This window comes from Lissotriton helveticus, chromosome 4_1 (genome assembly GCF_964261635.1).
Source record: "Lissotriton helveticus chromosome 4_1, aLisHel1.1, whole genome shotgun sequence".
NCBI classification, from domain to species: domain Eukaryota; kingdom Metazoa; phylum Chordata; class Amphibia; order Caudata; family Salamandridae; genus Lissotriton; species Lissotriton helveticus.
Window position 1 is genome coordinate 2,010,667,868 of NC_136063.1, and position 14,863 is coordinate 2,010,682,730.

Genomic DNA, 14,863 nt, shown 5'->3' on the forward strand with positions numbered 1-14,863 from the left:
TATAGTGGCAGCGTGCCTGTGTTGCTCGCTCTGCGCGGTATGCAGTAATGAAGTATTGAGTGGAAGCTCCGCCCACTCCCCCACTTATCCTTTTCATTGGCTTGTGTCTTTGTCCTTTCTAAAAGCTGCCTTCCAGTCCAAGGTTTATAGGCTGTTAGTCCCTACTTATGACGGCCATGTCGTCATGTGTATCCTTCCATGGCTACTGGCCCCTTTACTTCGAGTGTTGCTTGTTTTTTAGATTGTGAGCACTATTTTCTTTCCATGCCTTCCCGACCCCCACCTTCCCGCACTTCCGTTGTTTGTGCCTTCTCACCCTCCTGCCCCCCGCCCACCTGCACCCCCGTTTGCAATGCAATAGGTCTCGCATAAATGTAAGTCCTATTGCATTGCAAATGCTTGTTAATGTTGTTTTCACATGCATTACTTCAGTATCTTAGTTTATGCTCTCGCTTTTAGATTACCATTGAAAAATTTGCTTCTTTCAACAGTTTGACAGTGAATGAGCCTGGACAGTAATTGTTCACCATACGTTAAAGTTAGGGACTGTCCATCTATACAGAAGCACTGTTTAGTGTAAGCGACGTGATGGCCATCTTAGAAGTGAATGTTTCTCCATAAAGTTAACAAATACAGTTTAACTGAGAACTCTATTCAACAATTACATCTTGTTTAACGGTTTTAGCTTAAAATATATTAGAAGTAATTTAAATGAAGCTAGTCAGATTTTGTGCATCTCCCATTTAATTTATCTTTTTGAAAAATTAACGAGCACCTATAGTGTAATAATTGTTAGAAGTGCGTATTTGAACTTTGATGGAGCTATATCCTTAATGTCAATTAATTCTTCTCTTCAGTTGTATGTTTTGCTATTGTTGATGTGAGGAGCTACTTTAGGCTTTTTGGTAGAACTTTTACCTGTTTATGTCTTTGTTTTCATTGGGTATTGTGCTTGTTTTAGGTTTTAGACCTGGCATACGGCAGCGGCAGCGGAGGGTGGAGGCACGGGCTGAGAGTTGAGAGCAGAGGACGGGGCAGTGCGTGTGAGCTGGAGAGTCCTCCATGAGAGCTGCTACCACCGTCTGGGGAAAGACACAACAGCCAGTTGGAACAGAGAGGGCAGGTGTTTAGGGAAAGCATGGCTGAGTGCTGACAGTGAGGGTCGGTGGTGCTGACATGTTATCACGAATAACAGTCAGGCCTGAGCCACTTCCCGACATAGCCATGCCACACAGGCATAGTTAACACCCTCCATGATATACAGCGGATTCAGTTATCTCAGACAGACATCTATTTCCCCCATTTCCTCTTCTAAACCAGCTATTTTTCCCAGCAGTAACCCCATCTTGAATGTTTTCCTCGCTCCTTTATTACTTGTTTTCTACTCACTGCAATCCCTTAATCGTGAAATTCATAGGTGACATATCACCCTGCCCCATAAGCGTCCACTTGATTGGACACACACAATCGTGTAACTTTGCATCTTCTTGTTCCCCACTACTATCACCATGCCTTAACACTTTTCATTCTTTGTCAACCTCTAATGACTCGTTTTAAGCATTGAGCCATGAACTGGATATATAAAATTGTGCCACATCTAGAGGTGGCTCTTTGAAATGCTCATCCAATAATCTTTTAAGTAAAGTCCTGTCTACTGAAAGTACCGTGGGCCTTATTTATGAAGGCCTTGCGCCACCCGTGCGTCACTTTTAAAATGGGAAAAAGTGACGCACCGGCGGCGCAAGGCCTTCATAAATAAGGCCCCGTGTTTTTAATTAATTTCTTATAGTCAGTGAGGTAACGTTTAAAATAATCTGTGATCTAACTAAGCATTAAAACGCGAAGTCCCGCCTATTGAAAAAGTTCTGTTGAGTGCAGCGGATGCAATTTAGAATTTTACAATAAAGCTACACGATGCAATATCAGGTTTTATAGTTGCTGTATCTGCCTGTATATGGCGCTCTGGATTCCAAAACTGTGTCCCTAACAGCCATTATGTCCTTGTGACAACAAGGTCCATATGTGATTACAAAACAGTCCTCCCTTTCCCCCAAAACTGAGCCTCATGCAGTCAACTTTTTAATGTTGAAGAACCGATTATATAAAGACTTTCCAATTTAACCGAGCACGTTTGATATAGTGACATTTTAGTGACACCTTTATGGAATGTAGGATTATACTGATTACCTAGAAGCAAAAATAATTCTCATTCCAGATGGCAAAAAAATATATTTTAAATTGTAACCACGGGTATTTATTTTATGTAACAAGATTTTATTTGTAGATTGAAATTCACTTTTCATTTTATGGCGCCTCTTCAAATTAGACAGCTAAACCGATAGAGCACATTATTGTGTTAGTTAGTTGTTTGTCACTGATCTGGATTTGTTTTTCTCGAGCAGTATGGGTTGGTACTTTAGGAAGACTTCTGTGTTCACTGCTTCCTATTGTTCTTATCAGTGTTTGCCTGATTATGGAGAGCAAAACTAACCAGTAATGTTATACGCCTGATGTAGTGTTATTTGAATAACCAAAATGTATTTGCTAATCTTAAAGTTCTACTTTGTAGTATTGGTGAAACATAGCAAGAATTTGACAGGTTTAGATGTGTTCCCATACCTGACATTTCACGCAGTTGGGTGGTTACTTTCCCTCCATGTTAAAGAACAGTAGACGTTACAGCACCAAGGCTAATGTGCTGCATAGCTAAATACATATAAGGTCCTAAAGGCGAGACTGATTGCATTGCAAGTGCTTATTCTGAGTGCTTTCTCCTGCTTTTGCCTCATTTCTACTCCTTTCTCCTTGATGCTCATGGGTAGTAGTAGATAAGCTTTATTCGATAAAAGATTTATCATAAACGCATTACATGTATAAAATCACAGAATAAAATGGCCACACAGATGCCATAGTAACCATGTAGATTAAAACCATTAAAAAAACACACTATATATAATTTAAAAGTGATGATTAAATTCATAAATTCATTATCACAAATGCATAAAAGGAAGGGAATAGGAGCCGAATATTTTCCCAACATTAAGATATTACAACAGATCAATTGCCCCATGTCTTTCAAATGTAAGGGCCCACTACGTTCTTGCCTAAGGCTTTTATTCATATTAACCAAGCACGCCCCAGATATTTGGCTACTCCACAAACCAGTGTCAGAGAGGAGGTGTCAGTTTTCAGGATGCGTAAGGCATCGACATGGCTCCTGAAGCCCACTTTTCTCTAGCATTTTTATAGGCCGGGCATGCTAGAAAAAAGTGAGCAATAGACTCGTCAGGATGTGCACAGCTTGGGCAAGGTGCAGGAACTGAGTTTGTCCCTTTCCATGAAGATGTTACAGTGTTAACTTGCAGGGTTCCAAATCTCATCTTCATATATAGGTTCCTGTCCCTAGGGACCTGGATGAAATCGAGATAGGGTTCCAGTTTACAGATGTTTTTGTGTTCGAAGAACCCCTCGGTGAGTTTCGCTGTCTGTTGGGTAGATAGGTCACGTTTCGACACCCAGTCCCAATAAGCATGCTTTAAGTCCTGCTTAGAAGGTGGAATCTGGCTAGCCCAAGCCTCACTTAATCCAATAAGGCCAGTAAGATGCCTAAGGTCAGCCAACCATTTTATCCTGCGCCCTGTGTCAACTGACAGCAACTCATCAAAAGCCGCAGCATAATTGGACAGCTCAGTAGACCTCTTAAGGCGGGCCCAGAAGAGCAAGGGGCGAAGCCTAGCAATATCCTGAATATGCCTCCTTCCTGTATCAATTACCGCCCGATTTCCCTCCTTCCTAAGCCAGCGAAGGTTTTGGAAAAGGCAGTTCAATTGCAACTTGCGGACTATCTGGAGACTAACTCCTTGCTACATGATTCCCAGTCGGGTTTCAGAACCGGGTTCAGTACTGAGACAGCGCTTCTGGAGGTCTCTGAGACCATTCAAGAGTGGGTGGATGGGGGCGAGGAGGCCATGTTGGTCCTCCTCGACCTGTCCGCCGCATTCGATACGGTCTCCCATAATATATTGTTGGACCGCCTTCAGCAGATCGGATTGGGGGGCTCTGCCTTTTCATGGATTAAGTCCTTTCTTAAGGGAAGAACGCAGAGGGTTCTTCTTAGTCCACTCCAATCCGAGTGTAAACCTCTTGTCTGTGGAGTCCCGCAGGGCTCTGCGTTAAGTCCCCTCTTTTTTAATCTCTATTTGGCCCCACTGGCTAAGGTGGTTGAGTCGTGGGGGGTCAGAGTGATCTCATATGCTGATGATACCCAGCTGATGTTCTCTTTTAGAGATCACTCTGACTCCAGCTTCATCAACTTTAGACACTGTCTTGGCGAAATCTGTTCTTGGATGACGGTGAATCATCTTAGACTCAATACCGAGAAGACGGAGGTCTTGTTTTTTAATCAGAAAGGCCCATTACCCCCCAATTTGTGGTGGCCGTCGGTGCTTAACCCCCCTCCCACCCCTGTCCAAACGGTGCGCAATCTGGGCTTCCAATTTGATGACGCACTTTCATGCAAAGCCCAAATAAACAAGGTTACCGCGACCTGTTTTTGGAAACTGCGCATGATGAAAAAAATCTTTCCCTTTTTGCCCATCGAGGCACGCCGAACAGTCACTCAGGCCCTAGTTACCTCCCATCTAGATTACGGCAACAGTCTGTATGCTGGGGCCCCCTTATATCAAATTGAGCGACTTCAGATCGTCCAGAACGCGGCAGCTAGGCTGATTGGCAATATCCCTTATCGTCAGTCGGTTGCAGCCTACCGCAAAAAGTTACACTGGCTACCTATCTCTAGTCGCATTCAGTTCAAAATGCTGACCCTTGCCTTTCGGGCCCTGGGTGGGTCTGGTCCAAGCTACTTACAAAAGAGACTTGTGCTCTCTCAATCTGCCAGATCTTTACGGTCTAATAATCTACGTCGCCTCATCGTACCCAGGTTTCGCCTTTCCAGAATGGGAGGAAGAGGTTTCACAGTTATGACGGCTAAGCTCTGGAACAATCTCCCTCTGGACCTGAGGTTCTCTCCTTCTGAATCACTCTTCCGCAACCGTTTGAAGACCTGGCTGTTTCCATCTGCATAGGTTGTGCTCCTGCTTCTCTAGCTTGTGGTCTACAGCGCCGGGACACCCCTTCGGGGGTAGCCGTGCGCTTTATAAGCTTTTAAAAAAATAATAATCATAGAACAGAGGCTTCAGGGGGGTGGAGGTAGGGAGGGAGGTAAGGTCTCTTAAAAATGTATTTTCAGACCTGGATAGGTCTCCAATATTCTCCATACACCAGAGTTCTGCCCCATAAAGGGCCGAGGGTAATGCTATCCCATCGTAGATAGCAAGCGCCGGGGTGACTGGCCTGCTCACAGAAAGATGCTGCTCTCTAACAATTGCCCCGGACACCCGTTTATGGTTTAAAAGCATCTTGTCTAGATGGGAGGTCCACTTCATGCTTTTCGGGATTCTAATCCCCAGATAATCAAAGGATTCAACCACGTCCAGTGGGACGTCGTTTAGGGTGATGTTATTCCTAAAGCGTTTGGAGGGGTTGATGGTCATCAACTTTATTTTACTGGTGTTAATAGTTAACCCCTGTTCCTTACAAAATGAGTCAAATCTATTCAACAGTTTCTGTAGACCACCTGGTGACTTGGAAATTAAGAGAGTATCGTCGGCAAACAAGAGGGTAGGTGTCTTCTCCCCTGCCAACACTGGAGCGTATGATGGTTCCTCATTGAGGTAGCCCACCACCCCATTAATAAATAGTGAAAATAGGGTGGGGGCCAACACGCATCCTTGGCGGACCCCTCTGTTCACCACGATCCTCTCTGTCACCTCCCCTTGGGTTCCCCATCTAATTCGTGCATAATTACCAGTATGCAATCTTTTTAGAAAGTCAAGAATGTAGGATGGCATACCCAAGTGCTGAATCACCTACCAAAGCTTGTCCCGAGGGACCAGGTCGAAGGCGGTCTTCAGATCTATGAAAGCCAGGTACAAACTCCCTTTCCCCAAAAGGACTGACTTCCAATAGATCATGAAGAATCTAAGGACCTGGTCCATTGTTCCCACCTTCTGCCTGAAACCTGCTTGGAAATGTGACCGGATGTTTCCATCCTCTATCCAAGTTCTAATCCTCAGGAGAAGAATCCTGCCAACCACCTTCTGTATAACGTCAATTAGACTGATTGGCCGGTAGTTGGCAGGGTCCGCTCTATTCCCCTTTTTAAATATTGGGACCACCTCGGCTCCTTTCCAGGAGTCTGGGACAGCAAATCCTCTTGCTATCAAATTCATAACAAGGAGGACGAGTTGGGACCATGGCATGGGATCATACAGGAGCAGGTCCCCGGGAAGTCCATCCGGGCCTGCTGCCTTTCCTGGGGCAATGCTATGTATTGCTTGCTCCACCTCGTGGAGATCAAACCTGTCCATTATTTCATAGTCTTCTCAAGTAACTGGAGCGGTTTCAATGGATAGGGACTCTGAGCAATCTTCCCCTGAGTAAAGATTTGAGAAGTGCTCCTGCCATTGTAGGCAAGTAATGTGATTAGGCATTGGGTCCACTATTTTCCTGTCCCTACGGTTAAATATATTCCAGAATAGGGTGGGATCCCTCTGCATCGATGCCTCCTTCAATTCCTGCCAGTGAGCCTCCTCCCAAATTTGTTTGGCCTCCACCAAGGCCCTTGCAAACTCTTTCCTGGCTATTTTGACAGCAGTTGTGTCTTTCAACCTAATACTGAGTGCTATAGCCGCCCTTTTATCCCTACATTTATTGGAGTACCAAGGTTTGCTAGTCTTTGGTTGGTCAAATTTCCTAATTTCCAAATGAAAAATGAACTCAGCTTATCTATCGCATCTTGATAAAAACTATTAAAGTTAAAATTAGGTTGATCCCCCGTGTCACTATGAAGTGTCGTCAATTCACTATTCTTGGCAACAACCTCCTCCCTAATACTTAATAATTTCCCTTCATCTTGGGAAACTTTGTGCCATTTCAGGTGATGCCTACAATTAGAAGGGGTGACCTCTCTACTTGCCAATGTGGGGTGATTACGTGCCTTAAACCCAGACAACTGCCAAATATTATTTAGTTGTAGGCAGAGTGGGTTGTGATCACTATCTAAAGAGGGGACAACTATCATATCAACCAAATCCTGCCATAATCGGACATCCATAAAGATGTAATCTATCCTAGAAGGGGAACATAATCGATTGAAAGTGTTTGCTCCATTTTGATCGGAGCGCGTTCTCCCATTAACAGCTCTTAAGTCATATTCCAAACTAAGGGCATTAATTTGGATGGCACGCTGGGACCATTTTTTAATCGGATCTAGACCAAGAGGTGGGATGTCCCATTTAGCATCCTCTTCAGTAGTGCCTACTAGATCACCCACACTCAGAGGTTCAAAAGTTACATTGAAATCCCCCGCTACAATTGTATTAGAATGGGGCGGTGTGATTGCTAACATAATCTCTAGGACGGATATGACAGGGGATGTCTGGGCACCAGGAGAGCCTCTAGCATACATAATAAGTAGCTCAAGTGCCAGGCCATTAGATGAACCTTTAATGGTCAAGTGTAGAATATCGCTAGGATGACCAATATGGGGAGTGACCGACCAATTGAGGGCAGTCCTTATCCAGATTTGTAACCCCCCCGATGGCCGCCCTTTGCCAGAGCTAATAGCAGGAATACAATAAGATGTATAACCTGATTTATGGAGTGGGGTTAAACTCCATGTTTCTTGGAAGAGGCATACTTCGTATTTTCCCACAAATCTATGCCATTCCGGGAGTTTGAGTTTCTTCTCTAGCCCTGCTACATTCCATGAGAGAATATTCAGGATTACTTTATTAGATCTATTGTTCGTTAATTCCACTACAGGGGAAGGGTTAGAGGCACCAGGTGTAGGTTGCACGCTATCTACATCAAGACAGCGTCCCGATATAGTACCTGGGTTTAGAATTTGTGGTGGCATATCCGAGTCCCTTGGGTTTATTGGTGTTGCTATGGTGGTACTAATCTCGGTGCCCCTGGGTGATAGTCAATTGACCTTATTCAGCCCCGACCCGCCGACCCTGTTCCCAGAAACCTCTCTATCTACAGTGCTAGCTTCCATCCAAAATGGCATATGTCTAATTTGGATTGTTGAGTGATCGGAAGCGGAGGTGCGAAACTCCAACGCCAGGAGATTGTCAGCAAGGACAAGATCTTTAAGCCTTAGCTCGATACAGTCTAAAACTGAATTTCGCGAAGTAATTCTCCTTACACCCTGTATGTATTCGAGAATTATGGACATAAAACCTCTTATGTGGCGAAGCCAGTGTATTGCTTTATTGCAAAGGGAGTCGCTAGATTCATAGCTCTGGCTTTCATGGATTTTTGGCACTTTCACCATGTAAACTATTGCCCTTGGGTCCCTGGTTGTATCCCTTGGGGGATCCCGAATTGGTTTGCTAAGGGGCCTCTGGTTATAAGGAATATGTCGCCCCCCTGGGACTGTAGATGTTTTGGATGGGTCAGCATGGACGTTTCCCACCCTGAGGTCAGGGGCCACTGATGGAGTTTTCTTTATATCCCGCACCCTCTGTGAGAGGGTATCACCACTGCCTTGCGGTTTATTGCTTGCTCGTTTGTTAACTAAAGCACCCTTATAACAGGAGGTTACTAAGGGGGAAGAGGGTGATGGTGTGCTAGGGTGGGTTGCCGGGAATATAGCCTTGGAATTCAGGATTGCCACCATTTTCTTTAATTGTTCCACCTCATTTTGTAGTGTTTCTAATTTCCGCAATAGCCCCAAGTTTGATTCCTTACAACCACATCTACTTGCCAAGGGATCAGCCCCCAAAATGTTACAACCCTGCGCCTCCGGGATGATAGATCCCTCAGACATGTGCTCAAGTACCGCGAATCTATTGGCACAAAGTATAGGGGAGACATTATCAGTGCCTTGATTACCACTCGGAGCTCCAGGAGAACCAGGATTGGATAATGGCAGCGGTAGAGGGACCTGTTGAGTGTTTACAGTATCATTTGCAGGGGCGGTATGCACAATTAGATTTGTGGTTGATTGTGTCTGTTTCCTAAACATTGAAGGGATTCTGCGTTGGTGAATATTAGCTACTTCATTTTTTTTCTGTTCTCCGCCGACTTCTACACCTACGATATTGGCCCCTAGAATCTCCTCACATTTTGAAACTAACACCTCTATTCTATCAATTACACAGTTACTCGCCCCGTGGAATCTTTTTTTAACCTTTTTACCTTTCTTATTTGCCATCTGCCCTCCCCCTTCCATTGCTTTCCTTTTGCCCATTGAGTCCTGTATAGTCAATAGCCCCTAAGCCCACAGGAATTGGAGAGCGGCCAGTTCAAAATTCCCAGGTTATGTTCAATAGTTCAGTGGTAAGTCCCACACCCAATTGCAGTACCTTGTAAGGGGCACGAAATCACGGGGGAGTGGGCCAAACCAGCCTTGTCCAGCCCCGGACGGCCACAGATGGAACGCCCTTTGCCCGGGCTTAGACTGGCGTCGCCCGCGCACTTCCCATGACGCGGGAGGAGCCTCTCCCTTTTGAGCGCCTCCGAGCGCGGAAGTCCGTGCAGGTGGGCGTGTCACCGCCGGGGTTCCTGGGAGCTGTAGTCTCCCCCTACAGCGGCCACGAGATGGTGTGGGCGGCGGCAGGGGAGGCTGACAGAGAGAGCACCAGCGAGTATGGGTAGGTGATAATCTGAGCACAGTTCCCCCACAAAGGCTCCACAAAGGCTTGCAGAGTCGGCCACTGGGTGCGTGAGAAGTGCTGGCTAAGTGTGTTTTCTCTTCCTGCAGTGAGCCTGATCTGGGACAGTAGATGTGGGGGAGCTTTAGGTGTGGTCAGTCGAACTTTGACCTTCCCCCACAGTCACACTCGAGTGTTGCTCCTTCCTGGGCCTTTAGGGTGTCTTCCCCCCCCCCCTGTCTTCAGAGAACTGGTAATATGTCCCTCTTCTCTTTCGGAAATGTCCTTCTGCTCCACTTCCCGCCCTCTAGTGCTTCAGGGCAGCAACAGCAGCATATGGACACCAGGCTCGGGGGAGGCCACGCCCCTTCTTCCAGCGCGGTGAATCGCGGGCTGGATCGGGGCAGCACAAGGCCGGAAAACAGCAGGACCAAAGAGCCCTCCTGGGCGCCGCTGCTCGCCAGGGCCGACTCAGTCCCTCTGCGCGAGCATTGACAGGCGCTGGCTCTAGAGCGAGGTATTTGCCTCGGCCGCACCACGTGGGTGCGCGCGCTGCCGGGAGTACGCGGCAGTCAGGCCCACAGTCAGGCTGCAGCGAGAAGCTCCGATGGAGGGGCAGCGTGCAACGCGGTTGCCCCGCAATGGGGACGCCTCACCTGAGCGCCTCGTCCGGCACGAAGCAGGAGGACCGGCAGACCCTCGGGAACGCCGAAACCGGCACAGGTACAGCAACAGGTGGGCACAGCGGGGTAGGCACCCGCAGCGTGGTCTGGTCCGCGGCTCGAGCGCTAGACAGCGCAAGCGCCACTGACGGGGCACAAGGCAGACACCGGTCCGTGGACAGGGATTTTATTAGCATGCTGAACTATCTCCAGCCTTTGAAGGATTGTCAGAGCTTCGTTTAGAGAGCCATGGGGCACACAGGGGCTACTGAACCTAACCGTGGTGGTTGGCCTTTTACTCCTGATGTCCTGGCTCCCACCCTATCATGGGTACTGAGCAACTGAGCCACGTACCCCTTCGGCACTTGACTCTCAGTGGTAGCTGTAGATGAGCAGTCAAGGCTCTCTCAGGGGTGTTGTGTAGATGAAGGTAACTGCACCTGTATAACTAACTGAAAGAGCACACAGTATGAACAATAAATCAATGTTCAGTTCAATATTTACTTTTATAAGAAAAATAAGTATTTTATTTCTGATTATACAAATTCAAAGGAAGAATGTCATTAATGGGCAATAACACGCCCCCATTGAGGTTGGGGCTCTAGTGGATGTCAAGGAAATCCCTGTCCTAGAAAATATCCTGGAAAATATCAGAGAGAGTAAAACCACACAATTCTCAAGACAGAATCTCTCAAGAAAATTATGTTCTGACTCTCAACAACTAGTTTCTATCAGTAGTATGTAATTTCCCACGGATGTACTAGTAGCCGGTAGCTTCACAATTGGGTCCTACCTCCACCAGGAGGGAGAGTCTCTTGATATAGAGACATGGTGGGACCTGTGAAAACGTACAGTGGGATAAAATTACCTACTATCCCTGGTAAGTGTTGTTTTAATTAGACAGGGATAGGAATGAGATTAAAAGAGAGTGAGATGTGTTAGGGACAGGTTATAAATGAAAAAAGTGACCCGTGATAACTACAAACCACTCAAACCACTCAAACCACCCGCCCTCACAGACCTCAAAAGCCGGTGAATGAACCCAAAGTACCAGCAAAAAACACTAAAAAATTATAGATGGAAGAAACATAAACAGACATTAAAAAATGTCATCACCATCATCAAATGAAACACCTGGGGCAATGAACGTGCTTCATGCAAGTGGTGTGCCAGAGAGTGTAGCATTGGCCTAAGTGGAAATTCAGGATTGTCACTGACGTAGGTAGCACCACACCTAGCTCCAGCTTAACAACTCGTAGACAGGGGAGCAACCCTGGTGCAGCACTATGGGTGTGGAGACACTGCCAGGAGCAGGCACCGATTACACTAGGGCAGAGGGACTCAACCCACACCCAAGAATAGGGGCGGAGCATTTTCTAGAAGCAAATATCAGATAGTCTAGTAGCATGATGTGATCTGTGCAAGCCGGCCACTAGTTATTATCACTGATGGTGGGGTTGCCTCGCCTGGCTGGACACTGCTCCGGTGAGGTGGAGAGCTGGAGGGGGTTGAAGGCCCAGTCCTGCCTGGAGTAAAGTGATACTCGATAAAGTCCAGAGCAGTGGAAGGTTGCAGAAAAAAGTGAGTTTTGCACTTGTCTTCAAGACCCAGTTTGGCTGGGAAAAGAATGGCGTATTTCACTGTTTGCGAACTAAGGGTCCTTTTCACCTCCTGGAATGAGCAGCAGGCCTCCTGTACAGCCGGAGTGCAATCGGAGTGAAAGGATATCCTTGTAACATCAAATTGGAGATCCTTTTTGTCCCTATTCAGAGGTAGATCTCTGTCCCAGTAGTTCAGTAACCTATTCATGATTGAGCATGGAGCTTTTTCAGGTGTGAGCTTACGAACAAGCATGAAGTGAGCCCGCTCAATGATGAAAACATCAGACAATTTGTCACAACCAAAGAGAGAGTCCAGAAGCCCCTTCATGAAGCCCTCGAAGTTGGTGTTAGTGCCCGATTCCAGCACTACCTTAACACATATATTATTAAGGTGGGTCCTGCCCTCCATGTTCTCATTTTTAGCCACAACCACTTTGAAATCCCGCATGGATGCAATGCGATCCTTGATTAACTCCTGCTGTGTGTCTTCAAGGCCTGAGATCCGGGCCTCAGCCTGTGTAATCACGGAATTCTGTCAATCAGTGTGTTCTTGAATGCGTCAATGTGGGAAGTGAGGGAATCCATTTTGCTATTGATGGAGCACAAACCTTCTTCGAGCTCATAGTAAATGGCAGCGACATCCGAGCCTCCCTATCATGGTCATCTGTTGGTGAGGGAGCAGCATGTGGTTTAGAGTGACCTTTCTTGAAATGTAGTGTGGATTGTCTTTGTTCAGCTTTGTTCATGATGTAGAGTGACCAGAGGTGAGAGTCAAAGACAAGGAGGAGTACTCTGCTGCAAGAGGCAGACACAGGAACATGTGATGCCCCAAACTGCCTCCGTTTCTTGGGGACTTTAACTACCATCTCGAAAAGGAACAGGACAATGACTCACATTACCTCCTTAAACTCATTTCATCCCCGGGTTTTGAGCAACTTGTCCAATCCCCCACCCACATTTCCGGCCATATCTTAGACGGCATATTCACCAATCACTGTAACTTAATGATTGAAGATGTATAGCTTCTTAACTGGGTAGACCATTCATTGATTATGTTCAAGGTCTGTCATAATCTCTCCATTATTGTGGAAGAAAGCACCGCCCCAAGGGATATCCGCTGCATGGGACTGAACAAGCTTTCAGCCCCCACATGGGAGGCTGCATTGGCCTCAGATGATGTTGGGAGGCATCGCCCATCCCCCCCTACGGTAGAGGGTTTCCACAACTGGAGGACTGAGGCCCGAGATATTGTTGCCCCTTTTAAAGACTGCATTTTTAAAAGAGTCAAACCGGTGTCACCTTGGTTATCTGATGAACTTAGATCACTTAGAAGGGAGTGTCGCAGACAGAAATGCAGATGGCGGTTGGACCCTTGTACTAGGAAAAAAGCCAAGCAGAAAGCTCTGCTTCAGAAGTATAAACTGTCCATCTTTCAAGCTAAATCTCACTTCCTTGCCAACAAGGTCCTTGCTGCAGACAGTTCTTCTAGCATGCTTTTCAAGGTGATCAAGGAAATCTCTGAACCTTCAGGGACACAATTATTGTCCCCTTCTCAAGACCTCTCAGAAAGAACAGCTGTCTATTTCCATGACAAGGTCCTTAAAATCTTTCGGGAGCCTGACCATGTGGAAACGGAAGAACTTGAGGTCGAGGAGGTCACTCAGAACCAAGTGATTGGGAGTACCCCTTTTACTCTTGCAGTTTTTTTCCCAGATTACTATTTCAACAAACTCTGGTTCTCCTCAAGGGCTTTAAGTCTGGCTCTCCCTCACAACCCTGTATGCCCCTCACTCTCAAGTTGGTCCCTCATCCGATTTCAGACCTCCTGTGTAAGGTGTTGAACAACATTCTCAGTTCCAGCTGCTATCCAGACACCTGGAAGGAGGCTATTATTACGCCTCTTCTCAAGAAACCCAATGCTGATCCCTCTGAATTGAAGAAAGTTCACCCCATTAAACTACTCCCTGCCCCACAAAAATCCTAGAGAAATTCATCAACACTGAGTTGATGAACTTTTTTGAATCTCATGAGATCTTAGATCAGCCTCAAAATGGTTTCTGCGCCAATCACAGCCCCAAGTCCGCCCTTATTGCTGTCACTGATCACATTGGTATGGAGGTAGACCAGGGTGTCTTAGTAGAGCTGATTAAGACCGTTCTGTCGGTTGCTTCTCCTCTACCAGGATGGTCCAACGTCTGCGAGAGGTGGGAGTTTCGGGAAAGGCCTTGCAGATCCTCCACGCCTTCCTGACAAGGAGAACGACAATTATTAGCTGGGTGTTTCAGATCTAAGGCCTTCAGCCTACCCTGTGGCATTCCCCAGAGTGCATCTCTGAGCCCTACCCTCTTTAATGTGTATGTGACCCAGCTGGCCAAGCTGGTAAGATCCTTTGGGTCCCAGGTGATTTCCTATGCAGACGAAAAGCAGATCATTGTTTCTATCTCCAATGATCTGCAGTCGGTAGCAGACAAATTAAACCAGTGCATGGCCGGTACTATCAGATAGATGCAGAATAACTCCCTAAAGATCATTGCAGAGAAAACTGAGGTCCTAGTTTTTGGTCCGCAGACCTAAATCTGGTCAAACGCCTGGTGGCTGGCAGATAGCGAACCCCTCACTGTTCCGACTAGGACAGTTAAAAACCTGGGGGTCATTTTTGACGTGGGATTGAGCTTCGAGTTTCAGGTCAGCTGCACTGTTAGTACCTGCTCCTATATTCTGAAAACTTTCAGGAAGGTGCTCCCGTATATTCCAAAACCAAAGGGGATGGTCGACTGAGTGTTGAACATTGCAAGCACTCACCCACAGTCAACGGATCTGGGTTTAATCCATCAACATTCTTTAGATCACTCCGCCAACCCAGTTCAGACATGGCCATATG